Below are 14,345 nucleotides of genomic sequence, written 5' to 3'. Positions count from 1 at the left end.
GCACTGTTATAGGGGATCTGTGGATGGCATTGTTATGGGGGATCTGTGGATGACACACTGTTATGGGAGATCTGTGGATGACACACTGTTATGGGGGGATCTGTGGATGGCACTGTTATAGGGGATCTGTGGATGGCATTGTTATGGGGGATCTGTGGATGACACACTGTTATGGGGGGTATCTGTGGATGGCACTGTTAAGGGGGATCTGTGGATGACACTGTTATGGGGGATCTGTGGATGACACTGTTATGGGGGATCTGTGGATGACACTGTTATGGGGGATCTGTGGATAACACTGTTATGAGGAATCTGTGGATGATACTGTTATGGGGGATCTGTGGATGACACCGTTATGGGGGACCTGTGGATGACGCACTGTTATGGGGGGATCTGTGGATGACACACTGTTATGGGGGATCTGTGGATGGCACTGTTATAGGGGATCTGTGGATGGCATTGTTATGGGGGATCTGTGGATGACACACTGTTATGGGGGGTATCTGTGGATGGCACTGTTATGGGGGATCTGTGGATGGCACTGTTATGTGGGAACCTGTGGATGACACCGTTATGGGGAATCTGTGGATGACACCGTTAAGGGGAATCTGTGGATGACACCGTTAAGGGGGATCTGTGGATGACACCGTTAAGGGGGATCTGTGGATGACACTGTTATGGGGGATCTGTGAATGACACTGTTATGGGGGATCTGTGGATGACACTGTTATGTGGGAACCTGTGGATGACACCGTTATGGGGGACCTGTGGATGACACACTGTTATGGGGGATCTATGGATGACGCACTGTTATGGGGGATCTGTGGATGACACACTGTTATGGGGGATCTGTGGATGACACTGTTATGGGGGATCTGTGGATGGCACTGTTATGGGGGAACCTGTGGATGACACCGTTATGGGGGATCTGTGGATGACACTGTTATGGGGGATCTGTGGGTGACACTGTTATGGGGGATCTGTGGATGACACTGTTAAGGGGGATCTGTGGATGACACTGTTATGGGGGATCTGTGGATGACACTGTTATGGGGGATCTGTGGATGACACTGTTATGGGGGATCTGTGGATGACACTGTTATGGGGGATCTGTGGATGACACTGTTATGGGGGATCTGTGGATGACACTGTTATGGGGGATCTGTGGATGACACACTGTTATGGGGGATCTGTGGATGGCACTGTTATGGGGGATCTGTGGATGGCATTGTTATGGGGGATCTGTGGATGGCACTGTTATGGGAGATCTGTGGATGACACTGTTATGGGGGACCTGTGGATGACACACTGTTATGGGGGAATCTGTGGATGACACACTGTTATGGGGGATCTGTGGATGACACCGTTATGGGGGACCTGTGGATGACACACTGTTATGGGGGATCTGTGGATGACACTGTTATGGGGGATCTGTGGATGGCATTGTTATGGGATATCTGTGGATGACACTGTTATGGGAGATCTGTGGATGATACTGTTATGGGGGACCTGTGGATGACACACTGTTATGGGGGAATCTGTGGATGACACACTGTTATGGGGGATCTGTGGATGACACCGTTATGGGGGACCTGTGGATGACACACTGTTATGGGGGAATCTGTGGATGACACACTGTTATTGGGGATCTGTGGATGACACACTGTTATTGGGGATCTGTGGATGACACCGTTATGGGGGATCTGTGGATGACACACTGTTATGGGGGATCTGTGGATGACACCGTTATGGGGGATCTGTGGATGACACACTGTTATAGGGGAATCTGTGGATGACACACTGTTATGGGGGATCTGTGGATGACACCATTATGGGGGAATCTGTGGATGACACACTGTTATGGGGGATCTGTGGATGACACCGTTATGGGGGATCTGTGGATGACACACTGTTATGGGGGAATCTGTGGATGACACACTGTTATGGGAGATCTGTGGATGACACTGTTGTGGGGGATCTGTGGATGACACACTGTTATGGGGGAATCTGTGGATGACACTGTTGTGGGGGATCTGTGGATGACACACTGTTATGGGGGAATCTGTGGGATGACACTTATGGGGGATCTGTGGATGACACACTGTTATGGGGGAATCTGTGGATGACACTGTTGTGGGGGATCTGTGGATGACACACTGTTATGGGGGAATCTGTGGATGACACTGTTGTGGGGGATCTGTGGATGACACACTGTTATGGGGGAATCTGTGGATGACACTTATGGGGGATCTGTGGATGACACACTGTTATGGGGGATCTGTGGATGACACACTGTTATGGGGGATCTGTGGATGGCACAGTTATGGGGGATCTGTGGATGGCACTGTTATGGGGGATCTGTGGATGACACCGTTATGGGGGACCTGTGGATGACACACTGTTATGGGGGAATCTGTGGATGACACACTGTTATTGGGGATCTGTGGATGACACACTGTTATTGGGGATCTGTGGATGACACCGTTATGGGGGATCTGTGGATGACACCGTTATGGGGATCTGTGGATGACACACTGTTATGGGGGATCTGTGGATGACACCGTTATGGGGGATCTGTGGATGACACACTGTTATAGGGGAATCTGTGGATGACACACTGTTATGGGGGATCTGTGGATGACACCATTATGGGGGAATCTGTGGATGACACACTGTTATGGGGGATATGTGGATGACACCGTTATGGGGGATCTGTGGATGACACACTGTTATGGGGGAAAATGTGCATGAAACAATGTTGTGGGAGATCTGTGGATGACACTGTTGTGGGGGATCTGTGGATGACACACTGTTATGGGGAATCTGTGGATGACACTGTTGTGGGGGATCTGTGGATGACACACTGTTATGGGGGAATCTGTGGATGACACTTATGGGGGATCTGTGGATGACACACTGTTATGGGGGAATCTGTGGATGACACTGTTGTGGGGGATCTGTGGATGACACACTGTTATGGGGGAATCTGTGGATGACACTGTTGTGGGGGATCTGTGGATGACACACTGTTATGGGGGAATCTGTGGATGACACTTATGGGGGATCTGTGGATGACACACTGTTATGGGGGATCTGTGGATGACACAATGTTATGGGGGATCTGTGGATGTCACTGTTATGGGGGATCTGTGGATGGCACTGTTATGGGGGATCTGTGGATGACACCGTTATGGGGGACCTGTGGATGACACACTGTTATGGGGGAATCTGTGGATGACACACTGTTATTGGGGATCTGTGGATGACACACTGTTATTGGGGATCTGTGGATGACACCGTTATGGGGGATCTGTGGATGACACACTGTTATGGGGGATCTGTGGATGACACCGTTATGGGGGATCTGTGGATGACACACTGTTATAGGGGAATCTGTGGATGACACACTGTTATGGGGGATCTGTGGATGACACCATTATGGGGGAATCTGTGGATGACACACTGTTATGGGGGATCTGTGGATGACACCGTTATGGGGGATCTGTGGATGACACACTGTTATGGGGGAATCTGTGGATGACACACTGTTATGGGAGATCTGTGGATGACACTGTTGTGGGGGATCTGTGGATGACACACTGTTATGGGGGAATCTGTGGATGACACTGTTGTGGGGGATCTGTGGATGACACACTGTTATGGGGGAATCTGTGGATGACACTTATGGGGGATCTGTGGATGACACACTGTTATGGGGGATCTGTGGATGACACACTGTTATGGGGGATCTGTGGATGGCACTGTTATGGGGGATCTGTGGATGGCACTGTTATGGGGGATCTGTGGATGGCACTGTTATGGGGGATCTGTGGATGGCACTGTTATGGGGAGGGATCTGTGGATGGCACTGTTATGGGGAGGGATCTGTGGATGGCACTGGTATGGTGGATCTGTGGATGGCACTGTTATGGGGTGGGGCATCTGTTGATGGCACTGTTATGGGGGATCTGTGGATGGCACTGTTATGGGGTGGGGCATCTGTTGATGGCACTGTTATGGGGGGATCTGTGGGTGACACTGCTATATATGTAGAAAGGAGAGAATGGCACTCGCGATGATTGTTCAATGCTGTAGTTTATTCAGTCACATATTATAGAGCATAGTGACGCGTTTCAGCACACACACGTGCTTTCTTCAGACTATGTGATAAACTCCTATCCTCATGTCTTATATACATTCAAAAAACAAAAAAAGGAGGAGTGACAAAAACGGAAATGACATCATACTGTGTGACTCCACCCACGTAGGAGCCGATACAGGTAAAACAATGAAAGACACTATAGACCATAGAAGTCAATGTAGAGAAATCAATGTGGAAAAATCGGAAATCAGGTCCGCTGAAAATGCTATATATGTGTCATCCACAGATCCCCCTCATAACAGTGTCCCCCAATACACCGGCCCTCCGCTCAGCGAAGTATTTCTAGACGATAATCCTTAACCCGTTAATAAGTTTAACTAACGCTGCGCTCTCCCCTGTTCCCCTGTATCCGTATAGCACTTACTAACAAGCTTCTATAGCAGGCAGAGCGGCTGGCAGCGTTACGTCACTCACTGACGTCGCGCGCCTGCTCCGCCTGCTTCATTCATAAAGTGGGAGGAGCAGGCGCGCGACATCAGTGAGTGACGTAACGCTGCCGTCTGCTCTGCCTGCTATGGAAGCTTGTTAGTAAGTGCTGTACGGATACAGGGGAACAGGGGAGAGCGCAGCGTTAGTTAAACTTAATAACAGGTTAAGGATTATCGTCTAGAAATACTTCGGTGAGCGGCGGGGCCCGGTGTAAGAGTACACCACAAGGGCCACAAGTTCCGGGCTCCAGCCCCTCCTCTCTCCCCGCTCATACATCGCAGTCTGTGATGTAAAATGGAAGCATTCGCCCCATAAGACGCAGGGAAATTTCCCCCCCCCACTTTTGGGGGGGGAAAGGTGCGTCTTATGGGGAGAAAAATACGGTATTTTAATTTCCCTGTCACATATGCAGTGCATGTGTATATCACACAAAAAATCGGAATATGTCACCCACCGAACTAACAGACGGATTAACTATTATATTTTTGTGTCAGGGGCACAAAATGGTGGATTGCACCCACAAAAAATCACTATAGGTCACCCACAGAATAAGTAACCAGATGAGATTCCTAACACTCTCCCTCACTTCAGCTGCTTCCTGTCCCTGCACTACTCGGAGCTGATGGGCGGAGCTACACGTGATCCAGCTTGTATAGAGGCTGGGTCACATGATGTACCGGCCAATCACAGCCATGCCATTACTAGGCATGGCTGTGATGGCTTCTAAGTGCCCACAGCTTAAAAGCTTGTTGATTAGCGGCCCTGCAGCCTTTCAAAACCTTTATTAAGTCCCCGAACACCGAACTGGAACCCAAACTTTTCCGGCAAAGTTTGGGTATGGACCCGAACTTTACAGCTCGGGTTTGGTCAACAATAATCGAAAGGAAAAAACTCCTGCCAGACCAGAAGGTTTTAACAGGAGATTATTGAAAATGTGGAAATGTGAAAGATACAAAAGTTGCATTAAGATTGCAAAGATGAAAGCGAAATATTCCGGGGACCAACTCCGACTCTTGCAGTGAAGATTATGCAGCTTAATGGATGTTAAAAGCCTCAGAAGCACAACTATAATGTAAAGCATTTAAATTGCCCTTTCTAACATTCATAGACATACATGAAAAAGCCCCTGAAGGAAACCCAAGTCAGAGACCAGATCCAACTCAATAGGTCATGAACAGTATCAAGATTTCCATATCAAAAGAATCAAATAACAGTGATATCCTGGCTTATACTTAGGATAGCTCATGACTATAAAATCAGCGGGAGTTAAACACTCAGAACCCCAACCGATCAAATAATTCACTGTGCCAAGGAGAAGAGGTGAACACCGCAGGCGCTTGGTCAACAGGACAATGAGATGTGAACCAATGTCCCATCCAAAAGCAAGTGACCACAGCCCAAGCCCCAGGGATACTTCAAAATGATACCAAAATATACCAACTTACTGCCTATGTACAAGAATATAACTACTATAATACTGCTCCTATGTACAAGAATATAACTACTATAATACTGCTCCTATGTACAAGAATATAACTACTATAATACTGCCTCCTGTGTACAAGAATATAACTACTATAATACTGCTCCTATGTACAGGAATATAACTGCTATAATACTGCTCCTATGTACAAGACTATAACTACTATAATACTGCTCCTATGTACCAGAATATAACTACTATAATACTGCTCCTATGTACAATATAACTACTATAATACTGCTCCTATGTACAGGAATATAACTGCTATAATACTGCTTTTATGTACAAGAATATAACTACTATAATACTGCCCCTATGTACAAGAATATAACTACTATAATACTGCTCCTATGTACAGGAATATAACTACTATAATACTCCTCCTATGTACAAGAATATAACTACTATAATACTCCTCCTATGTACAAGAATATAACTACTATAATACTGCTCCTATGTACAGGAATATAACTACTATAATACTGCTCCTATATACAAGAATATAACTACTATAATACTGCTTCTATGTACAAGAATATAACTACTATAATACTGCTCCTATGTACAAGAATATAACTACTATAATACTGCTCCTATGTACAAGAATATAACTACTATAATACTGCTCCTATGTACAAGAATATAACTACTATAATACTGCCTCCTATGTACAAGAATATAACTACTATAATACTGCTCCTATGTACAAGAATATAACTACTATAATACTGCTCTTATATACAAGAATATAACTACTATAATACTGCCTCCTATGTACAAGAATATAACTACTATAATACTGCTCCTATGTACAAGAATATAACTACTATAATACTGCTCTTATATACAAGAATATAACTACTATAATACTGCTCCTATGTACAGGAATATAACTACTATAATACTGCTCCTATGTACAAGAATATAACTACTATAATACTGCTCCTATGTACAAGAATATAACTACTATATGGTCAACCAGATATGCGACACTGAGATACTGTTGGACGCTAAGCTTGTTCTATTGTGGTGTCCCAATGGCTCTTTTACTCCCTCTAAACATGATCTCCCGACCATGCTGCTGACAGCGGCTAAATTACTCATACCTTTTCTGTGGAAGAATGAGTCACCTCCATCTCTCCCCATGTGGTCTGACAAAGTGGACCAGATATACCGATTTGAGGAGCTTGCACACTGGGAGAACAACTCACGTTCTCGCTTCTTAAAGTTGTGGTCTCCATGGAAAGCTCATAGGAAATTTGTGTAATAGAGCAGAAGTCTTTTCGCCTCCTTGTTTCCCTCCCTTCCTTCCCCCCCTGTTTGACCCTCACCCCTCCTTTCCACTTCTCATTTCCTTGATATCAGTTAATTGTCCATTGGCAATGATGGCTTGTAATATGTACCCATGACGTGTATGTTTGAATGTCATTTGAAGCTTTATTATCATACTTGTCATGACATGTGTGGGCTTCGGCTCTGATTTCTTTCAATAAAAAGAAATATGGTTAAGAATATAACTACTATAATACTGCTTCTATGTACAAGAATATAACTGCTATAATACTGCCTCCTATGTACTAGAATATAACTACTATAATACTGCCTCGTATGTACTAGAATATAACTACTATAATACTGCTCCTATGTACAAGAATATAACTACTATAATACTGTCTCCTATGTACAAGAATATAACTGCTATAATACTGCCTCCTATGTACTAGAATATAACTACTATAATACTGCCTCCTATGTACAAGAATATAACTACTATAATACTGCTCCTATGTACAAGAATATAACTACTATAATACTGCTCCTATGTACAAGAATATAACTACTATAATACTGCTCCTATGTACAAGAATATAACTACTATAATACTGCTCCTATGTACAAGAATATAACTACTATAATACTGCCTCCTATGTACAAGAATATAACTACTATAATACTGCTCCTATGTACAAGAATATATCTACTATAATACTGCTCCTATGTACAAGACTATAACTACTATAATACTGCCTCCTATGTGCAATAATATTACTACTATAATACTGTTCCTATGTACAATAATATATCTACTATAATACTGCTCCTATGTACAAGAATATTACTACTATAATACTGCTCCTATGTAAGAGAATATATCTACTATAATACTGCTCCTATGTAAGAGAATATAACTACTATAATACTGCTCCTATGTACAAGAATATAACTACTATAATACTGCTCCTATGTACAAGAATATAACTACTATAATACTGCCTCCTATGTACAAGAATATAACTACTATAATACTGCTCCTATGTACAAGAATATAACTACTATACTACTGCCTCATATGTACATGAATATAACTACTATAATACTGCTCCTATGTACAAGAATATAACTACTATAATACTGCTCCTCTGTACAGAAATATAACTACTGTAATATTGCTCCTATGTACATAACTATAACTACTATAATACTGCCTCCTATGTACATAAATATAACTACTATAATACTGCTCCTATGTACAGGAATATAACTACTATAATACTGCTCCTATGTACAAGAATATAACTACTATAATACTGCCTCCTATGTACAAGAATCTAACTGCTATAATACTGCCTCCTATGTACAAGACTATAACTACTATAATACTGCTCCTATGTACAAGAATATAACTACTATACTACTGCTCCTATGTACAAGAATATAACTACTATAATACTGCTCCTATGTACAAGAATATAACTACTATAATACTGCTGATATGTTCTGGAGGGCTTTGCCACCCCCTCTCCAGCACTGGATCGGTCAGGTGTCTCCTGGCAATGCCCTGGAGATGGTGGACCTGGTGGAACGCTATGAGGCTACTAACAATCTACAGGGGGGTTCTTTTGGGAGGGAGGCAGTCAAACCCCGTAAATCTTCACCCGAGGCCCGGAGATTTGAGCCGATGAAACCCACCCGGGATGTACCCACTATGGGCCTGGCTCCGTTAGTCTGCTGGTGGTGTCAGGAGCCTGGCCATGTAAGGGCTGACTGTCCTCATCGGGTTGAGCCCATGGACACTAATGGTTACCATCAGTCGCTATATGCCAGGAAACTGTGTGTAACAGGTACCCCGGAATCTCTAGATCACTTGTGCCAGGTGGAAGTGGGAGACACTCAAGCAGAGGCTCTGCTGGACTCAGTGCGGTCCACTGAGTATACTGCCTGGAAGGTCGGGGTGATGTGCATCCATGGAGACTTAAAAGACTACTCCACAGTGCTGGTGTCTTTAACCACGGTAACCGGCAGGTGGACCCACAAGGTGCCTGTCGCCAAAAATCTACATTATGAACTCCATATTAGGGAGAGACTTTCCGGGATTCCCTGCCCTATGGTCGGTTGTGAGAGTTACTGATACTTGTGAGTCAGGGGTAAACCCAGGTGATTGGTCTTGTTCAGAAGGAAGGCCAGAACCCTGGGAACCTGAGGCCGAAGGGCCAGCAGTAGGGGTGACTGCCACTTCGGTGGAAGAGAGGGAAACAACTCCGCTGAGTGTAATGGTTGGAGACAAGGAGGACTTGCCACCAGGTCCTGAGTCGGCAGACCTCAACGTCTCCGGGGAAAATTTCGGTACAGCACAACACCAGGACCCAACCCTATCCCGAGCCTGGGAGAATGTGTTAATAATTGATGGTGAACCACAACAACCTGGGGCTGAGTCGATGTTTCCCCGTTTTATGGTTCATAAATCTGTTGTATCGGGTAAACCAGCTGCGGGGTGAACATATTGAACAGTTAGTGGTGCCCCAGGCTTATCGCAAGCTTGTGTTAGAGTTAGCCCACCAACATGTTCTCGGGGGTCATCTTGGAATGCAGAAAACACAGGACCGGATATTACTGGCCCAGTGTGTTTAGAGAATTTTGCAAGTCTTGTTTGACCTGCCAAACAACTAGCCCCCAGCACCTGTTCCGCAGTCCCTTAGTACCTCTCCCGATCATCAAGGTACCGTTTGAGCGAGTCGCTATAGACCTCATAGGCCCAGTACTGAAGTCCACTAGAGGACACCAGCACATCCTGGTCATCCTAGATTACACCACTCGGTACCCGGAGGCGGTGCCACTGCGATATACATAGGCTAAACTGATAGCTAAAGAGTTCATGGAGATGTTTTCTCAAATGGGGCTACCGAAAGAGGTTCTGACCAACCAGGGGACCCCTTTTATGTCTAAGGTCATGGGGGAGCTCTGTAAGTTGCGGGCGTCCGTGTATCATCCACAAACTGACGTCCTGGTAGAAAGGTTTTACCAAACATTCAAAAACATGTTAAAAAGAGTGGTGTCTAAAGATGTGAGGGACTGGGACCTTCTTCTGCCCTATCTCATGTTCGCAGTATGAGAGGTGCCCCAGGCCTCTACTGGGTTCTCGCCCTTCGAACTGCTATATGGCAGACATCCTCATGGTCTGTTGGACATACAGTCATGTGAAAAAATTAGGACACCCTTTGAAAGCATGTGGTTTTTTGTAACATTTTTAATAAAAGGTTATTTCATCTCCGTTTCAACAATACAGAGAGATTAAAGTAATCCAACTAAACAAAGAAAACTGAAGAAAAGTCTTTTCAAGATCTTCTGTAAATGTCATTCTACAAAAATGCCTATTCTAACTGAGGAAAAAGATAGGACACCCTCACATGTATTCCCTCTTAAATTGGCTCAGATCTCACACAGGTATATCACACCAGGTGCACATAATTAGTAGATCGTTACTCTGCATGTTGAATGAGGCTTGCCCTATTTAAACCTCAGACATTTAGTTTGGTGTGCTCCTGACTGTTGAAGTGAGAGTGAGCACCATGGTGAGAGCAAAAGAGCTGTCAGAGGACTTCCGAAAAAAGATTGTAGCAGCCTATGAGTCTGGGAAGGGATTTAAAAAGATCTCAAAAGATTTTGAAATCAGCCATTCCACTGTCCGGAAGATAGTCTACAAGTGGAGGGCTTTCAAAACAACTGCCAACATGCCCAGGACTGGTCGCCCCAGCAAGTTCACCCCAAGAGCAGACCGCAAGATGCTAAAAGAGGTCTCCAAAAACCCTAAAGTGTCATCTCGAGAACTACAGCAGGCTCTGGCTACTGTTGATGTAGAAGTACATGCCTCTACAATCAGAAAGAGACTGTACAAGTTTAACTTGCATGGGAGGTGTGCAAGGAGGAAACCTTTGCTTTCCAAGAGAAACATCGAGGCCAGACTGACATTTGCCAAAGATAAAGTTGACAAAGACCAGGACTTCTGGAATAATGTTCTTTGGACAGATGAGTCCAAAATTGAATTATTTGGACACAACAGCAGAGGACATGTTTGGCGTAAACCAAACACAGCATTCCAAGAAAAGAACCTCATACCAACTGTGAAGCATGGAGGTGGAAGTGTCATGGTTTGGGGCTGCTTTGCTGCAGCAGGACCTGGTCAGCTCACCATCATAGAATCCACGGTGAATTCTACTGTGTATCAGAAGGTGCTTGAAGAACATGTGAGACCATCAGTTAGAAAATTAAAGCTGAAGCGGAACTGGACCATGCAACATGACAATGACCCAAAACATACTAGTAAATCAACCAAAGATTGGCTGAAAAAGAAGAAATGGAGAGTCCTGGAATGGCCAAGTCAAAGTCCAGATTTGAATCCCATTGAGATGCTGTGGGGTGACTTGAAAAGGGCTGTACGTGCAAGAAACCCCTCAAACATCTCACAGCTGAAAAAGTTCTGCATTGAGGAGTGGGGTAAAATTTCCTCAGACCGATGTCGAAGACTGGTAGATGGCTACAAGAACCGTCTCACTGCAGTTATTTCAGCCAAAGGAGGTAACACTCGCTATTAGGGGCAAGGGTGTCCTATCTTTTTCCTCAGTTAGAATAGGCATTTTTGTAGAATGACATTTACAGAAGATCTTGAAAAGACTTTTCTTCAGTTTTCTTTGTTTAGTCGGATTACTTTAATCTCTCTGTATTGTTGAAACGGAGATGAAATAACCTTTTATTAAAAATGTTACAAAAAACCACATGCTTTCAAAGGGTGTCCTAATTTTTTCACATGACTGTAGCTAAAGAGGCGTGGGAACAACAACCCACACCATATAAAAGTGTAATTGAATATGTTACCCAGATGCAGGAACGTATGGAAACCGTGTTGCCTCTTGTAAGAGAGCATATGGAGGCAGCTCAGTCAACTCAAAGTCGGATCTATAGTCGGCATACTCGGGTCCGGATCTTTGACACGGGAGATCAGGTTTTGGTTCTGGTCCCAACTGTGGACAGTATTTTCCTGGCTAGGTGGCAGGGACCCTACGAAGTAATCGAAAAAGTTGGAGAGGTAAACTACAAGCTACACCATAACATAAAACCTACAGACAACTACCAGACTACTTATGAATTAATGTCATTTTATTACATAATTATAAAAAGCTATATCACAAAGATGATTAAAAGAACATAGGTGCAGGGAAAAGGCGACATAATCTGGAGGATGAACACAGCGATGTTATACACCGTGGTAATGGCAGACTGCATGGCTAGAGGCTGGATGTTATACACTGTGGTAATGGTAGACTGCATGGCTAGAGGCTGGATGTTATACACTGTGGTAATGGTAGACTGCATGGCTAGAGGCTGGATGTTATACACTGTGGTAATGGTAGACTGCATGGCTAGAGTCTGGATGTTATACACTGTAGTAATGGTAGACTGTATGGCTAGAGGATGGATGTTATACACTGTGGTAATGGTAGACTGTATGGCTAGAGGATGGATGTTATACACTGTGGTAATGGTAGACTGCATGGCTAGAGGATGGATGTTATACACTGTGGTAATGGTAGACTGCATGGCTAGAGTCTGGATGTTATACACTGTAGTAATGGCAGCCTGCACAGCTAGAGACTAGATGTTACATACTGTGGTAATTGTAGACTGCATGGCTAGAGGCTGGATGTTATACACTGTGGTAATGGTAGACTGCATGGCTAGAGGCTGGATGTTATACACTGTGGTAATGGTAGACTGCATGGCTAGAGTCTGGATGTTATACACTGTAGTAATGGTAGACTGTATGGCTAGAGGATGGATGTTATACACTGTGGTAATGGTAGACTGTATGGCTAGAGGATGGATGTTATACACTGTGGTAATGGTAGACTGCATGGCTAGAGTCTGGATGTTATACACTGTAGTAATGGCAGCCTGCACAGCTAGAGACTAGATGTTACATACTGTGGTAATTGTAGACTGCATGGCTAGAGGCTGGATGTTATACACTGTCGTAATGGCAGACTGCATGGCTAGAGGCTGGATGTTATACACTGTCGTAATGGCAGACTGCATGGCTAGAGGCTGGATGTTATACACTGTGGTAATGGTAGACTGCATGGCTAGAGGCTGGATGTTATACACTGTGGTAATGGTAGACTGCATGGCTAGAGGCTGGATGTTATACACTGTGGTAATGGTAGACTGCATGGCTAGAGGCTGGATGTTATACACTGTGGTAATGGCAGACTACATGGTTAGAGGCTGGATGTTATACACTGTGGTAATGGTAGACTGCATGGCCGGGGGCTGGATGTTATACACTGTGGTAATGGTAGACAGCATGGCTAGAGGCTGGATGTTATACACTGTGGTAATGGCAGACTACATGGTTAGAGGCTGGATGTTATACACTGTGGTAATGGTAGACTGCATGGCCGGGGGCTGGATGTTATACACTGTGGTAATGGGACTGAATAACACACCTGAAGTCAATGATTAAGACATTTGGCAGTTACTGAACTCCATTTAGTGTTTTTGTGATATTCTTATATACTTTCTCGGTTACCATCATCTGGGCCGACATAAAGACAAAACCAGTTTTAATGTTGCCAAATCAATTTTTGTTTTCTTCCCCCTCCATCTATTCTTGTTAGGGGTGGCACAGGGGTCCTGGGTTCGAATATGACAAATCTTAATCCAGGAAATTGATCTTTTTGCTATATGTTTACAGTTTAATTTCTCACTGGGCAAAATGTATCTGAAATAACAAGCAGACTGAAGAAAAACAGAGTGAAGGCGCAGAGCTGTGAGAATTCGGCTACCTGGGGAGATGGGAAGCTCAATGCTAGCCCTTCATGGCCAGTGCAGCCTTTGATGTTCCTGCAGCATCCTTCCTCTGTCTTCTGTAGCTACAATGCTATTCAATTAGTCAGGTCGGTTTTGCCCCTGGCAGTTTTCAAATGTTTTCAACTGACT

This window comes from Bufo gargarizans, chromosome 9, assembly GCF_014858855.1.
Source record: "Bufo gargarizans isolate SCDJY-AF-19 chromosome 9, ASM1485885v1, whole genome shotgun sequence".
Lineage (NCBI taxonomy): Eukaryota > Metazoa > Chordata > Amphibia > Anura > Bufonidae > Bufo > Bufo gargarizans.
Note: the sequence above shows the minus strand (reverse complement) of the source record.